General features: G+C 40.5%; 1 long non-coding RNA gene across 1 annotated transcript; it reads right to left on the bottom strand.

Moving 5' to 3' along the window:
* Window positions 1-498: 498 nt before the first annotated feature.
* On the bottom strand, window positions 499-9,095 carry LOC137096658 (uncharacterized). The gene is made up of 3 exons (XR_010909596.1): window positions 9,057-9,095; window positions 6,344-6,481; window positions 499-1,097 (listed from the first exon to the last, which is right to left on the bottom strand). It is a non-coding gene; the product is annotated as an uncharacterized lncRNA (long non-coding RNA).
* Between the last annotated feature and the right edge of the window lie 17,237 nt (window positions 9,096-26,332).

Genomic DNA, 26,332 nt, shown 5'->3' with positions numbered 1-26,332 from the left:
ATAAGAAGTTGCTCATTCTGATCTAAATTAAAGTCAGGAAACCGCAGAGCTATGACACACAATTGCTGTGACCATGATTTGGAGATAGGATGTCACAGTTACCAGTCTTTGCTGTAGATTATGAATAGTGAGAGGAGCACGCTGAACATATGCCTTGATTCTGCCTCATTCCCCTTTTCTAAAGAGCACATTGATATAACAGAAATGGGGACATTTTATTTGAAGAGTAAGAATTTCTTTAATGAGCAGAAAGAGACTGAAATGAAAACTGAAGGCAAATTAAAACAAAATAAAAAGGAGCAGTTCAGCACTGAACTCCCAACATCTCTCATGGCTTTCATCTTCAGTTGAAATTGAGAGTGTTTAGAGGACCTCACACCATGAAGAACTTGCCTTGCTCTGCTGCATTAGGCAAATGGATATCATCACGACACACAGGCAAACACACACATTGCTTCTTGCTTTCTATTTAAGAAACAAAGCAAAGAGACCCTACCTTTAGGGAACTATTTTATCAAACAGATGAAGACATTCATGGAAAACAAAACAATGTTGACTCACTTTAATTTAATTTGGCAATAACAGTCCCTGCGAGTGCACAAAGAAAGCACATTCTGCATTGAAATAGGCAAACTGGGATAAAGATGAATCCATTTTACTTCAGCTAGAGAGGCTTCTTCTTCTGGTCTTAGCCCCTTGGGGCTAGTTTAAAGGTTTCTCAGCTACCTTAGGCCAATGTGATGAGATTGCCACATAAACATAGGGGCCTTGATCTGAATGGAGCATTTCAAGAACAGTGCAGAGATATCAATGAAAAGGGTTCTTTTAATGGAAATGTAATTGAAGCTGTGTGGGTAGCTTAAGGTGAGTTCTACAAACACTATGCTGCAATCTGTCACTTGTCAGGTGTTTCTTTCCTTCCTTTTATTTCCACACAAAAGCTCACATTTCGTTAAACATCCTGTAGTGCAAAGGTTTGGAACAAAGTTTTATCTCCCAGACTCTTTCTCCCTCCTCAGTGAATCTTCTGCTTTCATTCTGGTTTCCTGCCTACTTTTCCAAAAATTGAACCATCACATCTTCATCCCTTTGTTCACCTGAAAGGAGAATGAAACCAGGCTGAAAATCAGAGCTTGGAAAATTACAAAATAATAACATAGTGAAAGCATCCATACATGAGCAGCTGTAGCATAATGCTCTGATATGCAGAATACTGTCCCACCATTACTTTAAAAAAGAAGTTATATTCTAAAGCAGGTATGGGCAAACCCAGGCCCAGGGGTTGGATGCAGACCCTTGGGCTCTTCTCAGGCTGTCCTCTCTCTCACCATCCTATACTTCCTTCCTTCTCCCTTTTCTTCCCTCCCTCTTTCTCCTTCCCTTCAACCCCTTTGTCCTTCCTCTCTTTCCTCCCTCCCTCCTTCCTTCCTTCCCTTTCACCTTTTCATCCTTCTTTCCTTCCCCCCTCTCTCTTTCTCCTTCCTTCCTTCCCTTTTGTCTTTCCTTCCTTCTCTCTTTCCTTCCTCCCCTTCCTCTTTTTCCCTCCCTCCATTCCCTTCCACTCTTTCATCCTTCCCTCCTTCCCTCCCTCCCTCCCTCCCTCCCTCCCTCCCTTCCTTCCTTCCTTCTCTTCCACCTTTTTGTCCTTTCTTTTTATCTTTCCTTCCTTATCTCCCTCTTCTCCCTCCCTCTTTCTCCTTACATTCTTCCCTTCCGCCTTTTTGTCCTTCCTTCCTTGCCTCTTTCCTCCCTCTCCCCTCTTTCTTCTTCCATTCTTCCCTTCACCCTTTTGTCCTTCTTTCCTTGTCTCTTTCCTTTACCTTTCCCTTCCCCCATCCTTTCCTTCCTTCCTTCATCCTTCCCATCCATCCATCCATCCATCCATCCTTCTCTTCCTCCCTTCCTTCCATCCTTCCCTTCCAAATTTTATCCTTTCTTCCCTTTTGTCTTTCCTTCCTTCTTTCCTCCCTCCCTTTCTCCCTCTTTCCCTCTTTCTCCTTCCATCCTTCCTTTTCTTCCTCCCTTTCTTCCTTCTCTCTTTCCTTCCTCCTTCCCTTGCTTCCTTTCTCCCTTCCAGTCTTCCTAGCAGGGAGTGCTACCATATGGTCCCCAAGTTAGAAAATTTGCCCATGTCTGCTTTAAAGGGTCCTCAGTTACATGACAATATTGTTCCAGTTGTGTCTGTAAAACCTCATTAAATATCCAAATACAAGCCAATTTGTAAACTTCATCTATACATCATTATTTCAAATGTTGCAAGCACTTTTGTGCATTGGATCACAATGAATGCCAATGAATTTTCCAATACCAAATCTAACCACGTGAATACTTCCATCCCAAATGTAGCTACTAAGGAGTAACTCCAAAACATATACTTTAAAGAAGCATCAACAACATCACATTTCCAACATTTGTTAATTGGGGAGTATCTACACTGTACACAGAATGCAATTTGACACCACTTTAACTGCCATGACTCAATGCTATAGAATCACAAGAAAAAATGCTGGTGCCTCACCAAACGACAAATACTAGGAATGCATAGCATTTTATTAAATAGATGTTATGCTGAAGAATATACAGTGGGACCTTGGGGTCAAGCTGTGGATGATACAGTATCCTCTGGAGTTTGATTCCTGTGGATATCAAATCTGTGGATGCTCAAATCCTATTATATACAATGGCATAATAAAAGTGTGTCCTTTATTTAAATGATAAAATCAAGGTTTGCTTTTTTTAAAAAAAAATTAAAAATATTTTCAAGCTGTGGATGATTAAATCTGTGGATCCAGAATCCATTAATATGGAGGGTGGTGTGTATCCAAATTTCTGGTGTATGAGATATTGTTAGATATAGCCATACTAGTTACACATGTTAAAACCAATGGCCATTGTATAGGCAGACTTGAATATTCAAATTGTCTTTTTATTCTGGCTGTAAACCTTGTGTGTCATATTTATTTATAGATAGCAGAAATGAATATTTATAAATTGCTTGGTTGGCCTCAATAAAAGTCTCGAATATAAAGGGAATCTTGGATACGCTTAAAGCTGTACGGCCAAATCTGGATTATAACAAATGTTTAAGGTATACACATTGCCATTTAGCTCACAGAGGAAGTTTAAACATTTTTTGCAAAATCTAAAAATGCAATAACTCATTATAAACACCAAGTATCTGATTTAAGGTAACCGTTCCTGATTGCTTGAGCATCTCCTTCAAAGTAGCTTTTAGTCTGCTCTGAGTGCAAAGGAGTGGTTTTGTATCCATTTCCATTTACAGGCATATGAGTGCTCACACCTCTGAACTCTCAGGCCTTGCATTCACTGTTCTCTCCTAACCCTCACTGCCAACATTCTCCTAACCAGAGTTTGGCAAAGTTATTTTTTGAGATTACAACTTCCAGAATCCTGGTGGCCATGCTGATTGTCATCTCATTTCCCCAGTGTTTCCAGATTCTACTAATAAAACCTGAAGGAGAATAGGGACATATTGGAGATGGCTTCAGTTACTTGGTAGAATCATCTTTTTAAAAGGAGGAATTGGTGAAAAAACAAGTTTTATTAGGTTAATGGAGCATCCTTGACCACCTTTGGTGAGGTAGGAAGATCCGGCAGAGGTGAAAGATGCAGTCTAGGCTCTGTTTCCACATGCTTCGGCAACGGAGTACCATGGAACCATCACATGACCTAGGGTACTTTTGGTGGGACTCCATTTCTGAAGTGCATGAAAACAGAGCCCAGAATATATTTTCAAGAGTTAAGTGCTACCTGACTCCAAACTGGGGGAGGGGCAGGAAAATGATGGGGAAACAGGGAAATGATGGGGAAAGGACATAGGATAACTAACTATCCCAGACGATGGACCTTGATGGGAGGGAATGGAGTAAGATGCTTCCCCCACTTTTCCCCATTTTCCTGCCACTAATGGGATGAAATTCTAAGATCTGAAGGAGAATGCTTGGTCTTGGTTCCACCACCATCACAGGTTCATTTGGTGAGGACATGAGACAGAGCTGCTCTTAAATTGTCAAACTCCCTTATCCAGGAGGTTTGGTTGCTCTCCTCACCATTGTGTTTCCATTAACAGTTAAATATCTTTTGTTTAAGGAGGCATTTGGTTTTTAATATGTTGTCACACATAAAGCTTTCAGTGGAGGAGGGGGGGGGGCTTGTAGTGTTTTTAATTTATTGTGTTTTAAAATCTATGTAACTTGTGTCTTTAATTTGAGCTATCCAAATCAAAGTTTTGTATTAAGATTTTAAAAAACAACACCAACAAGTGTACTGTTTCTTTTAGATGTGCACTGTCTTAAACCCTATGCTGGGAAAAAGTTCAGGATGCATGTTAAATAAATAAATTTGAAAAAAATATATTTCAAGCTTGTTGGAGAAGAAGTAATAAAAAATGATTCCTTAAACAAATGTGGTTAGGATGTCCTATGGTAAAATCTTTTGGGAAGAAAATAGTTTTTCTTTCACATATGACAAACAAAAATATATTTCCCCAAGGAGAATAATTGCTACCAGACAAAACAAGCAACCTAAACATCAATGAATATTTAGATGGACGTTTCCTTATTGCAGTCAAGGATGAAATTGTCTGATGGCAAACTCTGAATGGACTCATTCAGCACAACTGACAATTGTCATATTAGAAAAGCTGACAAGTAAATTAAAACATGTGAAAGGAAAGCAGCATCTGGATAATTTTGATTCATTTTCTTTTATTTCTTTTTATTAGTATAATAACATTTTTGTCATCCTCTGAAACATCCTCTAAAATTCTGGAAAGCCATCTTAGTAGATCCTGTGACCAAAAGGCAATAAGAGACAGCAAATATTATACTGTATCTGAAAACCCTAACATTTGGCATTGGTATCATATAATATAAGTAGTGATGATTCCTGATTCTCCTCCTCCATCTCCCCTGCCTTTTCTTCTTTTCCTCTTGCTCTCCTCCCTGCTTATTGAAACAGAAAGAAGCACATTTCTAACTATGAATTAAATTTTTGCTAATATTATTTTTCTCATTTTCTGATTTTCTGTGTGTGTACTGTTCTGTTATCTGGGCAGAGGCCAAAAGGGAGCACTAGAAATAGATGGATAGTCCATTTTGGGGGGAGAGGAGGGAGGTTTGAAGGAGTAAAACCATTTACCCCTGTTTTCCTGTTATTTCCCCTACCCATGTCTCTGTCATGGAAACAACCCTTATTTATTAAATGAGAAGTGGGGCAAAAATGGGGGAAATGGTTTTCCTCCTTCATGCCATCCCCTCCCCGCCTTGAAATGGACTATCCTTCTCTATCTAGTGCTCCTTTTTGGCCTCTGCCTGGATAATATTTATGGAAATATGTATTTTTTTAATTTTTGCATTGTTATGTTTTCAAAATTGTATTATAACCCATCTTGATCCGCAGGGAGAGGTGGGTAAGAAATAAAATAATAACATTCTTTTTGGTTTTTTAATGTATATAATAAAACTTGTTTTCAAAGTGGTACAGTTTTAAAAAGCTCTGCTCATACTGTGAACAAACTGTGATAGCTACAAGCACAGCTTCACTTGGCTCATACCATCACAGAATTCAGCAAACAGGGGAGCTCAGAAAAAAAAGCAATTGCAACATCTCTAATATACCTCTAAAACTGATCATTGCTCTGCCTGCAAATTTCTTTCAGCAGAATTTGGATGTCACTGCATCATGATGTGGTCTCAAGACCTTCTACCTAAGCAAAATTATAGAATTATAGAACATAGTAAGAGCAGAATGATGGACTAGGATTCTGTAGACCACACTTTGGATTCAGCCATGGAAGCCCACTGGGAGACCTTGGGCAAGTGATATTATCTCAGTCTCAGGGACAATATGAGCAAGAGCAAATTCCCTCTTGCCAAGAAAAACCTGTAATAGGTTCACCTTAGGGCCACCAGAAGTAGGGAAATAAAAAAGATACAGAAACAAAAACATAGAATTTCAGTTTTGAAAGGGCTCTCAAAAGTCATTTACAGTCCATATTTGCTGGTGTTAGGAGCATAAGAACACCACAAAAGTAGGAAAACTGTAAAAAAAAAATTAAAAACCCACTATATGTTTAGGTGATATGACCACCTCCCTAAGAATCCTTAGATCCTTTAGCATGACTCTATGGTCAACTTCTTCCTGAAAAACCTGCAAATGCCTTGGAATCTCTAGGTCTTCTAATGCAACTCTATAGCAGAGGCTGGCCACAGAATCATGCTGGAACACCTAATGATTCCCAGAGAAAACATATTAATCTCATCTGCATAGAATCCCTATGAAAGTGGAAAAACTGTAAGTAAATTTAAAAAACACACTTTACCTGAGAGAACCACCTCTCTAGGAGTCTCTAGGTCTTCCAGTGCACTTTCATGTCATGAGTTGACCACAAAATCATGCTGGATGACTTCTTCTTCCTCCTCCTCTTCTTCTTCTTCCTCTCATCCTCCTTCTCCTCACTCTTATTGAAACAATAAGATAATCTCAATTAGGAAGATACAGAAGGAATTGCTTTATCCTAGGACTTACTTATCTTGCTAGTGCTACTCTAAGTAAACAGGTAAGATCCTCCTGGTGGTCAGACATCCAATAACATCTGGGGGTGTAATAATATACCTAACCTTGTCTCTCTGTCCCATGGAGGGGCTGCAGTATTGGGAATGTGTCCCATTCAACCTTGACATGGTTCCCTAGTCCTGCTCTAGTCATATGTCTGGAAAAATCCTCTCATAGTGTCATTTAGGCTATTAGTTCTTGTTCTATTATGTTGAACTTGTTCAACCAGCTTAAGAATCTGGAACAAAATGTAACTAATGACATAAGCACTGGTTCTCTAATTAAAACGAGAGATCTTCCATAGCTCTCTATAAAAGACAGTGAAAACCTTTGGATGTGAAAGTTCCAGCTTCAGTGAAAGTGATAAACACTGGCTACTTAGCAACCAGGCTCAGAGAAGCTCTGGATGTTCTCTCATAATGGCATCACTTGCAGTTTAAATGTGAAAAATCATATCCCTTGTAACATTTGAGTCCAGAAACTGTTTGAACAGATGCTTCTAAGATGAGAAAGAAAGGTACACTCATATTTAAACATTTAAATATATCTGCCCTAGTGTTCCCTGACATTTGTCTTCCCCCATCATCCATGACTTGTTTTTCTATTAACATTGTCAGTTCCTAAAGGTTGGGTTGATTTGATTTCAGTTTTTAAGAAAGCTGAAGCCTAGGAAATCATGCGATGAGATTACACTTGTGGAACCTGCAGATCTACAAGCCAATTGCCTGTCATCAGAGCAAACCTAGAAATGCCACTGGTAATAATAATTTCCCAAAAAAATCATTAAGTTCTCAAGCATTAATTCTCAGACATTGTTCTTTGATAGGTGCTGACAAGAAACATCTATAATAACATTAAAAACTCAGAATGAAATTTCACGATGACAATGATTAGGCAGGTAAGATTGTTGTGATTGTTTAGTTAAATATATTTCTGTGTAAGGTTATGACAATCAAAACATGAAAAGACATTAATCCTTTTATTTTTCCCATTAAAAAGCTTTTAAAAGACAGTAAATTAAACAGTATAATAAATCAGCAACCGCTAAAACTTTGCTAGTGTAAAACCAACAATTAAAAGAAAAAATATATATTTCCTGGAAAGTCCAAAAATGTAGAGCTACTACTAAAATGTCCCTCTCTATTATTTCCATTAATGTGATATGGGTGACAAGTGATAAAATTGTACCCTTGAGGCTACCATTGGAAAAAATAGACAATCAATGCAATGCACAAAGTATTTTGATAGTGCCGTATATACTTGAATATAAGCCAATCTGAATATAAGCCGAGGCACATAATTTTACCACAAAAAAACTGGGAAAACTTATTGACTTGAGTATAAGCCTAGGGTGGAAAACGCAGCAGCTACTGGTAAATTCCAAAATAAAAATAGATACCAATAAAATTTCACAGCTGGGTTGCTGTGCCGAGAGGAGAGGCTGTGCACCTTCCTCTCCTCTCCTGGCACAGAGATCCAGGTGGGTAGCTGTGCTGAAAGAGGAGGAGCCATGCAGCTGATAGACAGTCTACAAAGGGCTTCTTTCAGCCCCACACCTTCTTGTCAGGACCCTCACTCGAGTATAAGCCAAGGGGGCCTTTTTCAGCTGAAAACATGCTGAAAACTAGGCGTATACTCAAGTATATTCAGAATGTTTGACATTCATGACCATCCTAACAATTGCATTCTCTTTTTTTTTGTCGTGTCAGGAGCGACTTGAGAAACTGCAAGTCACTTCTGGTGTGAGAGAATTGGCCGTCTGAAAGGACGTTGCCCAGGGGAAGCCTGGATGATTTGATGTTTTTATCATCCTTGTGGGAGGCTTCTCTCATGTCCCCGCATGAGGAGCTGGAGCGGATAGAGGGAGCTCATCTGCCTCTCCCTGGATTCGAACCTGTGACCTGTCGGTCTTTAGTCCTTCTGGCACAGGGGTTTAACCCACTGCGCCACTGGGGGCTCCATTGCATTCTCTAATAACTTATGTTTCTTTTCTTCTTCTTTGTGCATCACTGTAGAATTTTTTTTGTGAATACGTAAATGTGTGAATGTGTAGGGATAATAATTTAAATATCTGTCAGAGAAGACATTTCTAAGGTCATCATTATGATCAAAATGTGTGGCATAAATACAGGGACATAGCCAGACACATTGTTTGACTCACCAGCCACAGGAAATCTGTGTCAGGATGCTACAGTGACTCAATGCTAAGAACAGTTACTTCTTTTGTTGTTGCTGAAGGAGGAAGTGAATTTCAGCCTCTGCATGACCTAAATACTCATTGCTAGTGTAAGGTTGTATGTGTATACCATTGATGCAATGCCATGCCAGCCATTAAGTTCTTTGAAAAACTTAATTGTTTTTCAATTGTTGCGCTCTTGTAACCTTAACAATAACATTGATTACTCCCAAGCTATACTGACCGCACCCCATGAATCCCCGAAGAAAACAGGGTTCTCTAAGCCACACACAAAATTATTTACCTGAAAGCATTTCTGCATTTGTTTTGAATGTACCTGGACCAGCACAAAACATTGGTTTGCTTGAGGCAAAGGATAAGGTGACATCTATCCCATTCCCATGGTGACCAGGGGAGAGTTGAATCAATACCAGTCACTGGACGGCCTTTTCCATTTCACCCAAGGGCAGGAAGCTTTTTGGGAGTGCAAGACAGACTACTGTGAACAGAGAAATCTGTCTTCCATTGAAGGTGAATGCTCAGGGGGCTTTTTCTGATATTTGCTCTACACTACCAGGCTCCTCTGCTTGGGGAAAACTAACTCTTTCTGCATAATAATGAGGACAGGTGTATACTGAACTGCTGACACTGAAGTGAGATAATCTCTCTTCAGTTCACAGCTGCTCTCAAGCATTTGAAAAAAGGTCACAAAAGTTTGAATACTCATGACATTCTTGCACAAATGTGTAGAGTATACATTACCAGTGTGTCAGGGATGAGCAATCATGGAAATGAGAGGGGCACATTAGGATCCCAGGATAACTTGGTGATACTCTATTCCTAAAACTTTGTGATACTCTATTCCTACACTCTATTCCTCCTCCTCCCCAATGAAAATATAATGCCCCCCCCCCCAATGCCATCTGGGGTGGGGTTTTTTGCCATGATTTTATGCACCCAGAGCCATTTTATGTCTAGGAGATGCATGGTGTCAACTTGTGTTTATTCTACAGTGTAGATGCACCCAGAGTTTTGCCCATCCCAGCATGTTGACCTGACATGTCTGTATTTTCATCTATCCACTCCTTGGAGGGTATGCAAGACAGAGTGAGGTTGAGGCCATTTTTTCTTTGGGAGGAGATTCCATTTACCCAGATGTTTCCTGGACTGGTGGGAATGGGTGGCAAAACTTGCCAGTTGGGGTGTCTCTGAAGGCTGATAGTTGAGACACGAAGAGCTAAAATACAAATGTGACACCTGTCTGCATCCTCATTTTGGCCAATTTCTTGTGTTCCCTTCAACAGTCAGCACGGAGATTTTTAAAATACTCGAACATTTTCCAATATTAGGTGCAACAGAAGTGTTTATCAAAAATTGATTCTGATTTTGGTTCCATTTGTACACCAGGAAAGCCATACTAAAAGAGGAAATAGCACTGGGAATAAATATGACACTTCACTATCTGTTTTGTTCTCCATATGTGAAAACAATTGTGCACCGTTATTTTTGCATTAAAGTTGGGCAGACACAAATTGAGCCATATGTAAATGTAATGTCTGTCAAAACAGCACATGTCCCTGGCATATTTTATTCTTCAGAAGCTCAGAGTGAATAATCCTGAGCACTCTTTGGGTCTACACAAAAACAAGGCAATTAGATTTGCTTATGCTGAAGAAGGGTGAGTTTTTAGCACTGAGAATCTTCCAGTCGCTTTTTCTCTTGGGAAATTCTCGAAGATCTTGTGATTAATATTAAAAGCTATGCATCACCACCACCAATTAACAATTATTTTGGCATGAAGTATATTTTGAAAGCGAATTGTCTGACACCAAGTTCTTCTTTATTACATGAATTATTCACTCACCCCACAGCATAGAGTTACACTAGCAATTTAGAGAGAATTATAGTTGTATAGTTCTCTTTTCACACCTTAAGAAAGTATGTAAAAAATTGAGTTTACTATACTACAAAAATAACGGCTTGGTTAATCTCTATAAGTAATGCCCAAACAAAACATGAAAGTAATGTGTTGTATGTAATGATATTATTTGCAAGGTATTAATTGCATGGCTAATAATGACTTTTGCCATTGCCTTGAAATGGATAACACAATTACCCTCCCATGTTGTTATTCACCACGAAATAATGTCACTTATTTTGAAGAGGGCGTTGTTTTTACCTTAACTAAATAAGATGGCCATAGGACTTTGCTGCACAAAACTGCTATTTCATGGCAGTCATTCAATCATCAAAAGAGTTGGTCACTCTCATTATCACAACTCTTTTCAATTGCACAATTGTGCCTAACTGCCAATCTGTGATCCTGTGATTATACTTCTGCATACCTTCATACCCTGTGAGAAATTGCTATAAACATGCACACACATACATATAGCAATTTCACACTTACAGCACAGATAAGCAAAACAAAAACAAAAAACACCCAACTATTACATTAAAATATTAAATAAACCACTCACGAAGGGGAGAGTGGGACAGGAAGAGTATTCCATCTCCAGCATGCTGGCACCAAAACGAAATGTACCCATTGCACAAGGAAACATTGTGCACTTGTGTAATGGGAACATTGTGGGATGGCCAGTTATTGATGGGTTTTACTCAACAATAGCTGGAGATGAGTCAATCACAGAGAGGAAGCAGACCATCAGCAGGAAACGCAATGTATTGAGCGATTGGGACCATCACCAAAAGTGACTGTCCAGCTTCAAGGCAGGTTTGCCTACCACATGCAATAAAGTCCATCGAATCTTGATGTTTTGCAGTGCCTCAAATGAAGGGGACTCCAATTTCACACTAAGCTAACTCTAGCTAGCTCAGGAAGGGAGTATGTATGTGGCACAACAACCGAACCCTAACTTCTTCAAGCTTCCTACCTTCAAATAACACTTGCTCAAACCCTGTAGACTGTGAGATAGGGGACATGGCTAAAGGGGTGGCATCCTGAAAGACCACTATAGTTCTACCTCTCTAGTAGGGAACACCGATTGGTGTTGCCTGCAGATAAACAGAGAACCCCATGGACAAAGCTGAAAAGATTACATTCTGAGCACCATGCAACCTGGGATATGATATGGGCCAAGTTGTCATGCTCATTCAAAACTCCATCCTGGATAGCAATTTCATCAACTTGGCATTGAGTAGCACCATTTCAAGCAAGGGAGAGTTTTACAATAGCTATTTGAATTAGGAGACATTGGAGGGGGGGGGCAGCTAGCCCCCAAAGTGCTTTGCTTAGGCGATCCCTCATTGTCAGAGTAGGATAGTCTTCCAAGATCAGTGTACTGGCAGTGGGTCCGTAGGTGACTGTGGAGCTCTATTCTTGATCTGCATCTTCTTCCACAGTGAGGGAATTGTTTTCCAGGTGGAAGATAGTCCCGATTAGGGTTGGCTTGACGCGCCTTCCTCTTGGCACATTTCTCTCTTTCGCCCTCCATTCATCCTCTTCAAATTCTGCAGCACTGCTAGTCACAGCTGACCTCCAGCTGGAGCACTCAAGGGCCAGGGCTTCCCAGTTCTCAGTGTCTATGCCAGAGTTTTTAAGGTTAGCTTTGAGCCCATCTTTAAATCTCTTTTCCTGCCCACCAACATTCCATTTTCCATTATTGAGTTCAGAGTAGAACAACTGCTTTGGGAGACGGTGGTCAGGCATCCGGACAACATGGCCGGTCCAGCGGAGTTGGTGTGCAAAGGACCATTACTTCAGTGCTGGTGGTCTTTGCTTCTTCCAGCATGCTGACATTTGTCTGCTTGTCTTCCCAAGAGATTTGCAGGATTTTCTGGAGGCAGTGATGATGGAATGGTTCCAGGAGTTGCATGTGACGTCTGTAGATAGTCCACATCTTGCAGGCATATAGCAGGGTTGAGAGGACAATAGCTTTATAAATAAACACCTTGGTATCCCTATTGATGTCCTGGTCCTCAAACACTCTCTGCTTCATTCGGAAAAACGCTGCACTCGCAGAGCTCAGGCAGTGTTGTATTTCAGTGTCAATGTTGACTTTTGTGGAGAGGTGGCTGCCAAGGTAGCGGAAATGGTCAACATTTTCTAATGTTACACCATTAAGCTGTATTTCTGGCATTGGTGAGGGATTGGCTGGTGACTGCTGGAAGAGCACTTTGGTTTTCTCGATGTTCATATGACAGGCTGAGCCTCTCATATGCTTCTGCGAATGTGTTTAGAGTGGCTTGTAGGTCTCCTTCTGAATGTGCACAGATGACTTTGTCATCAGCATATTGGAGTTCTATAACAGACGTTGTTGTAACCTTAGACTGCTGAGGTTAAACAGCTTACCATCTGTCTGATAGATGATTTGCACTCTGGTGGGAAGCTTCCCGTCAACAAGATGAAGTATCATAGCGATGAAGATGGAAAATAAAATTGGGGCAATAACACATCCCTGTTTGACACCTGATTCCACCTTAAATAGGTCACTTTGGGAGCCACTGCTGTCCAAGACTGTTGCCATCATGTCCTCATGGAGGAGCTGCAGGATGTTCACAAATTTGTTAGGGTACTCGATTTTTTGGAGAATGGTCCTGAGAGCACTGTGATTCATTGTGTTGAATGCCTTTGCAAGGTCAATGAATGCCATATATAGAGGTTGATTTTGTTCCCTGCATTTTTCTTGGAGCTCTTCTGCAGTGAAGATCATGTCCACGGTTCCTCTGGAGGGACGGAAGCCCTTCTGGGATTCTGGAAGGGTGTCATCTGAGAGGGGCAGAAGGCAGTTTGCAAGGATTCAAAGTAACACACCTTTCTCAAGTTTCTGTATCTCCTTCTAATCTGTAAGACTGTGATAGCTTATCTTTGAATACCAGTCTCTCCTTTCTTTTGTTTGCAACACATTCCTCCAAAAATGGGCAGCATAGGGTGTTGGCAATTGTAATTCTACAAAATAAAAATAAACATAAACATAATAAACATGTCTGAACTCTGAATTAAATATATAGGGAAGGTTATACAGACCAGAAAAAATACAGACTAATTTATATGCTTCTATTCTGAGCTGAGCTCATATTATATGCTATGAACTCATGTGCATTCAGCCCTCTCTTTTTCACTATCTTACAGTTGAAAGGGCAGATTTACATATATATTTCTTTGCTAATATTAGAAGTGAACCCATACTATACGGTTCTAGTGATTCAAAAGCATTTGAAATGTCATGGCTTCATCTTACTGAACCCTGGGATTCATAGTTTAATAAGTTATTTATAATTTTCTATTAAAGAGTCCTAGTGTATCCCTTGAATTGCAGCAGAGATTTCTAAGTACTTCACCAAATAACAAATACCAGGATTTCATACTATGGGGCCAGGACACCTCAAGGGGTTAATCTGGCATTTTAGCTAATAAATACTGTTTCAAAAACTCATAATTTTAATTGACAAATTAACTTGCCCCCAACGTTTTACCATTAATTAGTATGAACAGTACTGCATCCAAAGAATATACTATAGCATAGTAGTTGTGTTGGAAATGCAATAAAAGATTGTACAGTCCAAAATACACGCTGCAGTAATACCTTTATTAAGCCAACCAAAAAGTGCAAAATACATTACACAAGCTTTTGAAGCTCACAGTCATCTTCTCAGAAATTGACGTTAAAAGCCATTTTAGGGGAATGGAATGATAAAGGATCACAAGGTTTTATCTTCCTTGAGATGTAAAAGCTGAATTTAAAATTTGGTGAGGTTTTGATGCAGCTATCAACCATTCCATGAAAACCACATATATATAGGACGACACAGAAATCTATTATGTTGTACTTCAAGGAGATGGAAAAAAATATTCTCCAACAAGAAAAATCATCTTAGGCAATAGCTCTCAGGAAAGACTGAATGATGGAACCGATACAGGGTCTTCAACTAAATCTATTATATGATGAATGGAACTTATAGGGCTTACTTCTGTGGAAGCAGGCATGAGGAATGTTAATTTAAAAGCAGTTTGAATTCCCTTTACAATAAATTTTTCTTTTTTCAAAATAATGTATTTTGTGTATTAGCTATGGCCAATATTATAGCCATTTTTTTAAATGTGTGAAGCTCCTCACAAGGAGGAGCTGAGGAACCTTCTAACCAAGGTGAAACAAGAAAGTGAAAAAGCTGGGTTGCAGTTAAACATCAAAAACCCCAAGATTATGGCAACCAGACTGATTGATAACTGGCAAATAGAGGAAGAAAATGTGGAGGCAGTGAAAGACTTTGTATTTCTAGATGTGAAGATTACTGCAGACATAGACTGCAGCCAGGAAATCAGAAGACATTTACTTCTTGGGAGGAGAGCAATGACCAATCTCGATAAAATAGTGAAGAGTAGAAACATCACACAGACAACAAAGATCTGCATAGTAAAAGCAATGGTATTCCCCGTAGTAACCTATGGATGTGAGAGCTAGGCCTGTAGTGAGGGGGGGGGGGGGGTTAGGGGTTCAATCCCCCCCTTAAATTTTTCAGGTTAAAAAAAATAAACCTGGTTTACTCATGAATTTTAACTGGTTATCCAAATCCCCATGCTAAGTCTATGAGACACAAAAAATTAATTACTTGCAGCAATAGCCGATGTAGCGAAGCAATCAAGTTGGGAGGGGGGTGTTGAATGCTCTCATTAAAGAGGCCAGACTTGGTGGAGGTGGTTGACAGGGGTGGAGCTGCAGGCTATTGGAGGCTGCTCTGCCCCTGCTGTGCTCTTTGCTTCTCCCCGAAATTTTCAACTCTCCCCGAAATTCTTTTCTGGCTACTGTCCTGGTGAGAGCTAGACCATAAGGAAAGCTGCGTGAAGGAAGAGAGATGCTTTTAAACTGTGGGGCTGGAGGAAAATTCTGAGAGTGCCTTGGACCGCAAGAAGATCCAACCAGTTCACACTCCAGGAAATAATTCCCGACTCCTCATTGGAGGGAAGGATATCAGAGGCAAAGATGAAGTACTTCGGCTACATAATGAGAAGACAGGAAAGCCTGGAGAAGACAATGATGCTGGGGAAAATGGAAGGAAAAAGGAAGAGGGGCCAACCAAGGCCAAGATAGATGCATGTTAACCTTGAAGTGACTGGCTTGATTTTGAAGGAGCTGGGGGTGGCCACGGCCAACAGGGGGCTCTGGCGTGGACTGGTCCATGAGGTCACAAAGAGTTGGAAGCAACTCTTTGTGAATTAACCCTCAACCCCATCAGCAATAGCTTTTTTTTTTTTGGGGGGGGGGAGGATACAATGGAAACAGAATTTCAGAGGTTACATTAAACAATTTTTTTAAAAAATCTGATTTTAATTATCGATTACATGTGCAATTTTTTTTAGCAGTGTCAACATCACTGTGCCTTGTAACAGAGACCCAACTTTGACTTGGTATACAAATTATAGACACAAACAAAACTGTGGGTGAGATAGGGAGCACAAAAAAGAAGAAAAAGGAAAGAAAGAAGCACACCTTTTCATAATAATTTTGAATAAAAACACCAGTGGAGTTTAAATTCTTTGCAGGCCAGTTAATTAGCTTGAGGATGTTATTTTTCCCCCTAATATTCCGGATACTGTGAAAGGACATATAAATAAATACATTTCTGAATGCCCCCTGGTGGACAAATCACAGAAGAAAATCCATGCTAATTTATAACCGTTCACAATTAAACCTCTTTGGGCACCTTTCCATAGTACAGAAGTGGATTTCCACTTATGTAATGGGATTTCTATTCCAGATTGGGGAGCTGTCGGAAGAGGATAGAACCTGATCCGCCGTGGTTTCACTTTCTCTGGCCAAAAACAGCATTAGATATACGCCTATTGATTATGCTTATACTAAATTAGCAACCCAGGCCTGGCTCACATTGGCAAATGTCCTCTCTCCTTCACACCCCCAATATCCACAGAGAAGACACATATGGATTAGAGCTCCATAAATTCAGCCCTGCTGCAAATTGCAAACATACTGTGGGGAAAGAAGTTGCTGATCACATATGTGAACTTGCCTTTACTATTCAGCCTAGAAAGAAAATGTCAAGGAAGCTTGCAAAGAAAAAAAGAATAACACATCAAGGGAGGTTCTTTTCAGCAATTAAGAAATTATAATTTTGGTTGGGCAGTTCCTTCTGAGTTCATCTTTGGAGGGGAGGAAGCACCACAATCACTTCTATTTATTACACTTTTTGTGCATTCCCAAAACACATACAACATAAGCTTAACGATTGCCAAGGTCTGTGCATCAGAGAAGTATGTGTACTGAAAATTCAAAACCATGATAAGTTGCCCCGTGAGAGGAGAAAAACCAGAATCTATTTGCTCAAGATAGGAAATGCTTGACATGCTAATGCTTTGACTGCACAGTCCAGGGTCACTAGGGAGAGTGCCCAAAGAGCCACAAGGTTGAGCAGGTATCCCAATCCAAGGGTACATGTCACTTTAAAGGACCTGGATTTGGATCCTCCTATTCTGCCCACAGAGTCCTCCCTGCTCCTCACCAGAACCAGGACCATAGAGTAGAAACAAGTCTCACAATCCAAGGGTTGATATTTTGACGGATTTGAACTTGGATCCTCCCTTTCTGCTCCTATAGATCCCCCTCCATAACTCTCTTATGTCAAGAAAGGGGGAAATATTTGTCACAGGTTATTCTTGAATCCCCACAGCAGCCTGGAGTCGTAATTTTGGAAGAGAGACAGGGCCCTCCTCCTCCTTTTGCAATGGGAAAAATGATTTTAAAAAATAGAGAAGGGCTTTTGAGTGTCAGGTCCTCTTTCATTTTTGCTATAGATTCAGCAAAAGTTTTGAAAGCTTCCAGGAGGTGTTAGGATTGCTTCTTATCATGCACAAGGAATGCTCTGCTTGGTGCCTGTTTCATTTGCTAGACTGTTCTTGGGAGACTTAGGCTGGACCTAGACTGCCATATAATCCAGTTTCAGAATGAAGATTAACTTCATTGAACTGGATTATATGAGTCTACACTGTCCTATTGTGATGGCATGCCCAAGCCTTTGGGGAAAACGATAGTGTCTGACATTACTCGAGGGCTATCTGATACCTTCTGTTAAGATTAAGACCCTTAGCAGACAGGGGCACTTTAGGCAAGGTGAAAAGATAACCAAAATGAGTTTACTGAAAACAAGATGAATAAAGGGTTAACTCCACCCAGGAGTAACAATACATAACAAAACAATACATAACAAAAGGAGAGTTTGCTGGTTGCAGTCATCTCTCTGGAGTCTTTAAAGTGCAAAAGTGATGGTTATAAACTGTCTCAATCTTCTTCCTTGGGAAGCTAAAGCTGGTCAAAAGCTTCTGTTGTCTCTTGGACTGTTGGTATATGGATACTGCTGAATGCAGGTGCTAAGGATGTCTGTTCTTTGGATTGCTTCTGCCTAGGATTATCAGACAATTCCCAAGCCTCTATTCTCTGTAGCTCTATTGCAAAAAAGAAAAAGAGAGAAAGAAAGAAAGAAAGAAAAAGAAAAAAAGAAGAAAATGGGGGGAGTCTAGCAAAAGAGCTCTATACAGGCAAATGGAATAGACCAACTAACGCTGGCCTTTCGGGGTTTTTTTATGCTCCACCAAAAAACTAATGCAAAGGAAGGTATTGGGAAAACCTAAACAGGGGCAATTAAAGCAGAGGAGAGAAAAAGGCAGAGCCAAGAGTTCACATCTATAATCTTGTTCAATTCAGTTACCACATTCTGAAACTGGATTATATGGCTGTGTAGATCACACCTTAGATAACAATAATGAACTACAACACTACACTTTTAAAGTTCTGCATTTTTAATAGCAACATCATTGTTTAGTTTCACAGTATGTGTCAAATTCTAGAAATGCATTCCTCTCCATTGTGATAATGTTTAGTGTATTGGCCACTTGCTTCCAATACGATATATTATTTCTATTTTTAGTTTTCTCTTTGACCCTTAGGCATGATGGCTATTACTAATGTATTCGATCTCCATTCATCATTTCTCTCCGTGATTACAGGGATTCAGCGGTTCACTATGAATGGAACACTTGACATTTTGGGTTTGTTTGGAAATATCATTGGTTAATTATTAATGTGTAACTGTGAATGTCACCTTCACAAACCATGTTCTGTAAAAATATGTTCTCCTAAAACCTTTTCCAAGTATGGTGGCCTGGATGGGAAGAAAAGCCTCCTGATATTTCTTTTTGTCTTTCCTTCTGAAGGCAAATGAATAATACCGATGGCATCACCAGCATTGTTCTTTCATTATTAAACCTGTCTGTCCCCAATTCAGGTACGAAGATGTATTTCAGAGTGTGAGAGTCTAGACAATCCAGAAATATAAATTTGACTTGTTTTTTTTAAATCCGCTTTCTTTGGATAGAGTGAACATTCAACCTTTTTGCCCAAGGTATGGTGATAGATTGTACACCAAGTTCAAATTATGAGCCATAATTATCTCTTCGTATCAAAAAGTATTGAAAAGGGATTTACATAAACAAGGAAGCAAAGTCTTGAAAATGTATGTTTTTGTATACACTTCTTTCTTACAGAACAACTTCCTTTCACTATGGAAATATAAAGGGTTATCTCACTTTTGTATCTAAGTATATTAATAATATCTATTAATAACACATGTCTCTCTGAAGTCACATCTTAAAACTTCAATTCCTTCAGCAAATGATCTTTCTGTCCATTATTTCAGTTTGATGCACAAAGATATGTATAAGCTTTTAAACTCTTTTGCGGGTAATTATTTATAGCCATTGCACTATAGCTGAGGAATCAAAGCTCTATAACATTTCAGCCTGTTGCTATAACAACTTTATTTCAAGGCCACAGGTGTATAAGACACAAATGGCAATATCTGCATTAGCAACATCAAAAGATTTTGACTCCGATATGGAAACAATGGTATATGCAACCTTTTGTTTGTGATTCAGGTTACTGTCACTTTGTCAAGAGAACTCACAAAGCTCTGATGTTTGAAACCATTTCTACTGTCCCTAACTTTTTAATTTTATAGGATGTCTGAATGTAAATCTCCTGCTTCATCTGTGCATGTTCATCAGCTGATTTCTCATTACTTGATTGATCAATCCTTTATTTCTCAATAGTCAAATACCAATAGCTGAATGTAACGGATTATTTCTGTTGACAGGCATCTCTTCTAATTTAAGGGAAAGCTTTGTGTATATTGTGTCAGTGATCTCTAATAGTGGTTTCATTTGTGCATGTCATATCTGTGGTTCTTCATCTGTGTATGTTATATCTCCAGTGACACGTCTATGTATATCTTCAGTGGTGCATCTGTGCATGTTATATCTCCAATGACACATCTATATACATCATATTTCTGGTGATACATCTCTGGATGTTATATCTCTGATGGTTCCTTCATGGAGGGGGTCATCCTTTGATGTGGAGACTATCAAGTGATGGACAGGCATGGATGAATTCTCTATTTATGTGTACCTATCATGTAAAATGCCTCCAAATTGTCTCAGAAAAATACTAGAGTGAATGACTTCCACAGCCTTTTGTCATGGATAAATATGATGTTTGGTTTGAATGGAATTGTATGAAAGATGTATGGTTGGGGCCTAATTGGGCTGAAGACACAAGGAAGTGTGGAAAACTACAAGAAGGAGGTGAAGAATTCATGGACTGTAATTAAAAGTTGCTGATGAGAACTGTGACAATAATTAACTGTTGAATTCTTGGGGAAAACAATGTGTTACATTATCAATGGCTCTTTAAGTTAAAGAAATGTTTATAAGGTTCATTACATTAAGAAGAAAGTCAACACAAGGTTCCTTACATTTACCAACACCAATTAAGGAGAGTCAACAACATCCACCAGGAAGAAATGAAGCCAGGATGTTTCCGGCTGGAAAAACATCTATCATTCATTTACAACTTTGGAACAACATCAGCAAGAAATATTGCTATATAAGAAACCTTATTACAATCCAAAAAGTGTGACAGGCAGCTGTGCTGTTCACCTGCCATGCTCTATTGAGAGAGATGGTGTCAGATCTGTTATGGGAAAGCAGGATTCAAAGGAAGAGAAAGGAGTGCAATTTTGGGGGCATGATATATATTTGCATGGAGTCCGTTTCTGCTGTTGAGGGGAAATGGGGATCTGATCCTTGGCATTGTTTTTAGGGAAAGAGGATGCATTTTGTTGTTTTGGAATTTTGGAAGTAATGGAAAAGTGGCAGTTTTGCAAGGAAGCAGTCTGGCCTAAGAGATGTTCTTCTCCAAGAGACAGCAGGAGAAATGGTGATGTATGCATGAGGATGAATGAATGTGTATGGGTAAAGTGACTGCTGAGTAAAGAGGTAATCTTCCCTTTGTTTGTTTGTCAGCCAATGTAATTGTAGGTTGTTTGTAGCTCTTTTTAGGCATAAATTACATAAGAGATAGATTGTTTGGTTTTCATCATTAGAGCTATTCTGCCAGTCCTGTCCTGAGCATTAGGCATGCGTGCAGAGGCGGCCCTAGGTAATTTTCAACGGTAAGCAAACAGTATTTTGGCGCCCCCCCCCCCCCCCAACCAATCACTGATATATATTTTCTGTTCATCGTGGGAGTTCTGTGTGCCATATTTGGTTCAATTCCATCATTGGTGGAGTTCAGAATGCTCTTTGATTGTAGGTGAACTATACATCCCAGTAACTACAACTCACATATGTCAAGGTCTATTTTCCCCCAAGAGCACTTTAAGAGCGCCCTTGGGCAAAATCAACTATACTGCAAATGCTTACTTTGCATAATGGGTTGAGCCGCCCCTGCAGGTGTGCCATTGGTTCTGCTTCCAGATAGTCATCTATTGGCATTGACTATCACCATAGCAAAAACCTACATACACATGCATATGCTATCATCCAGTTATAAACCATGTGAACACACAGGGTCAGATAACCTGTAATCCTCCAGATGAGATTTCGGTTCCTATCAGACTGCCCATTAGTCTGGGATTACAGGAGTAACTATTTATCAAAATCTTGTGCATTTGTCCTGGTTTAAACTTTTCTCATGCATAGACATTTGCGGTAAGCTGCTAGTATCTGTGTAAAGCCCTCTTCTTATATTTCATGAGACTTTAATCTTTTCTTTATCCTGGACAGAAGATAAGTGGGCAATGTCCACCTGATGTTATCCTAACAATAGAAGTCCAATGGGGTCTTGGTATCTACTAGGATTAGTTCCAGGATCCCTTGTGGATACCAGAATATTTTGAAGCTGAAGTCTCATTATATACAATGGCATCGTGAAATGGTGCCCCTTATATAAAGTGGAAAAATCCAAGTTTTAAAAAATATATTTTTCAAGCCATGGATAGCTGAATTCATGAATGCAGAATCCATAGATACAGAGAGCTGTACATGTAGCCTAGTATTTTCATTAACCTCCAAAGAAGAAGTCATTAAGTGCTCCATAATGGAGCATGGCTGTGGAGTAATAGGAACAGGGTATTTATGACTCAGGAGAAACCAGCAGCAATAATTGCTAAGTGGAATTTCATTGCAGCAGATGGTGTTGTGATGTTCTAATCAAAGATGCCTCATTTTCTGTGTGTGCTCAGGACAAAGAATTTGTTCCTTACTCTGCAGTTTAATACAATGACAATGACATGGTACCGAGACAGCCTTGGTCGCCTTAGTGGATGATCTGTGCCGGGAGCTCGACAGGGGGAGTGTGTCCCTGTTGGTGCTGCTGGACCTCTCAGCGGCCTTCGATACCGTTGACCACGGTATCCTTCTGGGACGCCTCGCGGGGATGGGTCTTGGAGGTACTGTTTTGCAGTGGCTCCGGTCATTCCTAGAGGGTCGATCTCAGAAGGTGTTGTTGGGGGACACCTGTTCAACCCCACAACCATTGTCTTGTGGGGTTCCTCAGGGCTCAATATTGTCTCCCATGTTGTTTAACATCTACATGAAGCCGCTGGGGGAGATCATCCGGAGTTTCGGGGTACGGTGTCATCTGTACGCAGATGATGTCCAACTCTGTCACTCCTTTCCACCTGCTACTAAGGAGGCTGTCCAGGTCCTGAACCGGTGCTTGGCCGCTGTGACGGTCTGGATGAGGGCGAACAAATTGAAATTGAATCCAGACAAGACAGAGGTACTCCTGGTCAGTCGCAAGGCCGAACAGGGCATAGGGTTACAGCCTGTGTTGGATGGGGCCGCACTCCCCCTGAAGACGCAGGTTCGCAGCTTGGGTGTGACCCTGGACTCATCGCTGAGCCTGGAACCCCAGGTTTCGGCGGTGACCAGGGGAGCATTTGCACAGCTAAAGCTTGTGCGCCAGCTGCGCCCGTACTTTGGGAAGTCTGACTTGGCCACGGTAGTCCACGCTCTGGTTACATCCCGTTTAGACTACTGCAACGCTCTCTACGTGGGGTTGCCTTTGAAGACAGCTCGGATGCTCCAACTAGTCCAACGCTCGGCAGCCATGATTTTAACAGGAGCGGAGCGCAGGGAGCATACAATCCCCCTGTTGCGCCAACTCCACTGGCTACCGATCTGCTACCGGGCTGAATTCAAAGTGCTGGTGTTGGCCTTTAAAGCCCTAAACGGTTCGGGCCCAAGCTACCTATCTGACCGCATCTCTGCCTATGAACCCACCAGGACTTTGAGATCTTCCGGGGAGACCCTGCTCTCGATCCCGCCTGCTTCTCAAGCTCGGCTGGCGGGGACGAGAGATAGGGCCTTCTCGGTGGTGGCTCCTCGGCTGTGGAACGCCCTTCCTACGGACATTAGACTAGCACCATCTCTAATGGTATTCCGCAAAAAAGTGAAGACCTGGCTGTTTGAGCAGGCGTTCCAATAATTAGTGCAATGATTGGTTAATGAACACTGGAATGGAACAATGGATGACTAATCTGGAACATGTTTTTGATGACGAGACGACAGTGAATGGGTATTGTAGTAACTGTTTATTAATTGTGTAATGTGTTAGGTTGTTAACTGTTTCTATACTGTGGCACTGAATTTTTGCTATTTGTTTTTGTTGTGAACCGCTGTGAGTCGCCTTCGGGCTGAGAACAGCGGTATATAAGTAAGGTAAATAAATAAATAAAGAATTTACAAGAACACATCAGTTGACAAATTTCCATTGATACCTGGTTCATATCCTGTATTAAGGACCAGAAAACTTGGACATTGTTTGGACATCCAGATTCAATTTCTGGTCCAATTCAAGGCACAGGACAGGTGTGGACAAGCCTTTAAAAACTGCTAAATTTCTTGAAACTCTTCTGTATTTCAATTGAGAACAGACTTACATAGAAGCTTACAAAAAACTTATGCACTGAAACAGATTGTTTCTGTGTTTTGTTAAACTTGATAATTTACAATATTTGTTATCTGTCTTCTTGTTATAGTATTCAAACCACCTGCATGAGCATAGAAGCACCAATGTGTTCATGCTGGATGACATGGGCAATGAACCTGCAGAAAGTTCAAGTTGGCAGAGAAGGATGCAGATATTGTAAAACTTCAACTCCCATGATTCAATAGCATTCAGCCATGGCAGATAAACTGATGTCAAACTGAATTAATTCTACAGTGCAGCTGCACCCAGACTCTTGCCTGTTTCCCCTCTAATTTCCTGGACAAAATCCAGTGAACACTGTGGTGTGCTGTCTCACTGGACCTCCTTCAATGCATGTGATTGGCAGACTCTCTTTGGATAGTCAGTGAACTCATCTTTACCACTGTTGATGATTTCCTAACACTGAATTAGGTTGTATGTTTTCTAGGATACTGCATATTATGTAATACCTTAAGACTATAATCCAAGGTAATGTTAGGCTGTGTTGCAAGATAATGGCAAAGCATCTGATTGCTAGCCTGCTATTATCACAGTCATTATCCATATGACCTAACTAGTATTGTTATAGATTTCTGACTACATTGTACACAGCAGAAATTCCTCTTTTGGGTGTATTGTTTGCTGGAACATCTATTCAAGATAGAGTTTTCTCAATTGGCAAATTGTTGAAACTGTTATACTAATGTTTCCTTAATGCATATGCTTTGGAGTTATCTGGTTTTGGTTCTGTTTTGGGAGGAAGAAATTCACATGAATGCATTCTTTGATGTTCAGGGATGTGCATACTCTTCTGAATTACATATTTTATCTGTTAACTAGAAAATAGCAAATTACTAATTGCACCCTTTTGATTGCTAAAAGATTGAACATTTTTAATGGAAAGTTTTCCATCACCTGTGATCCAGTGGATAAAAGATTTAACAATGCTTGCAACATTTGAAAGGATGATTTGTAGATTAAATTTACTATGGACTTATATTGCAATCAACTTTTATAGAAATTTACAACCACATCTACAGTGCAGGCATGGACACACTTTTTTTGCTTTGGGCTGCATTGTGATCCTGGCCAGGAGGGCCAGGCCAGGAGGGAGAGGGGCCAGGCACACACTGGGTGGGGAGGGCTTGGGAAAGGACAGGGCCAGGAGAGGGCAGGGCAAGGTCCAGGTCATCCTCTGGTTGTCCTCCCAGCATAAACATGGAGCCGTTCACCCCATCCTTATGCTGGGAGGAAGGAGGAGCACACAGTGGCTGATCCCGATTCTTTTTCTGATTCTTGGGCTGTCCGCTTGTTGGCATTATGCTGGGAAGAGGGTGAGATAGACAGCATCTGAGTGTGCTCCGGAGGGCTCTCAGCTGCCACATGCCTTACTCAAGCCATCCTTCTGGCATAAGAATGGCAAAACTCACACAGTCCTTATGCGAAGGGGAGGGTGAGACACACGGCGGCAGAGTGTGCTCCGGAGCGCTCTCAGCTGCCATGCACCTTTCTCAAGTTGTCCTCCAGCATAAGGATGGGGCCACTTGCACCATCCTTATGCCAAGAGGAGGGTGAGACACATGGTGGCTGAGAACCCTCCAGAGGGCTCTCAGCTGCTACATGCCTTCCTCCCTGATCTTTTGGCATAAGGATGTGGCAGGCCACTGTGTCCTTATGCAAAGAGGACAGGGAAAATGAGGAGGGCCTGAGGTAAGCACCCAGGGGGCTGCATCTCGCCTCTGGGTCTTAGTTTGCCCATGCTTGCTATAGTGGGTATTTGGGGGGGGGGGAACTAATTGAGTTTTTTGTGGGGGGAATCAGGCACTCTTTTTAACCCCAGGGGCCAGAAAACACTTTGCCCATTTCTGATTTAGAACAGGTGCCAAGTCATTTTCTTAAACTCAATTCCATTAAAAGCAATCAATCTTTGCGTCATCTGGGAAATATTGCTGTGGCTTTTTAAAACCAGTATTTTGTGCTTTCTTTTTTGTGGCATGTAAAGACAAGTGTACAAGGAACAAAGAAGCCAATAACTGTGTAAACGTCCCTGTTGAAATGTTCTGGACATCTGTTTGAAACAGATGCTGCACAATTATAAAACAGGAAGCTACTTAGCAATAAAAACTGGCCATTTTAGAAATGCATAAAAATGTGAATGTTGATATTGATTGGAATCCAGTATTCATTATATGAGAGTGTACACTGTATTGCAAAAATATGGAACAAATGTGGTTATATATTTTGCAGTGGCATACTTATTGTTGAAGTGTGGGTTGCAGAGGGGAATATAGGAACATGC

This window comes from Anolis sagrei, chromosome 3, assembly GCF_037176765.1.
Source record: "Anolis sagrei isolate rAnoSag1 chromosome 3, rAnoSag1.mat, whole genome shotgun sequence".
Taxonomy (NCBI): Eukaryota; Metazoa; Chordata; class Lepidosauria; order Squamata; family Dactyloidae; genus Anolis; species Anolis sagrei.
Note: the sequence above shows the minus strand (reverse complement) of the source record. Positions and strands in the feature narration are given on the sequence as shown.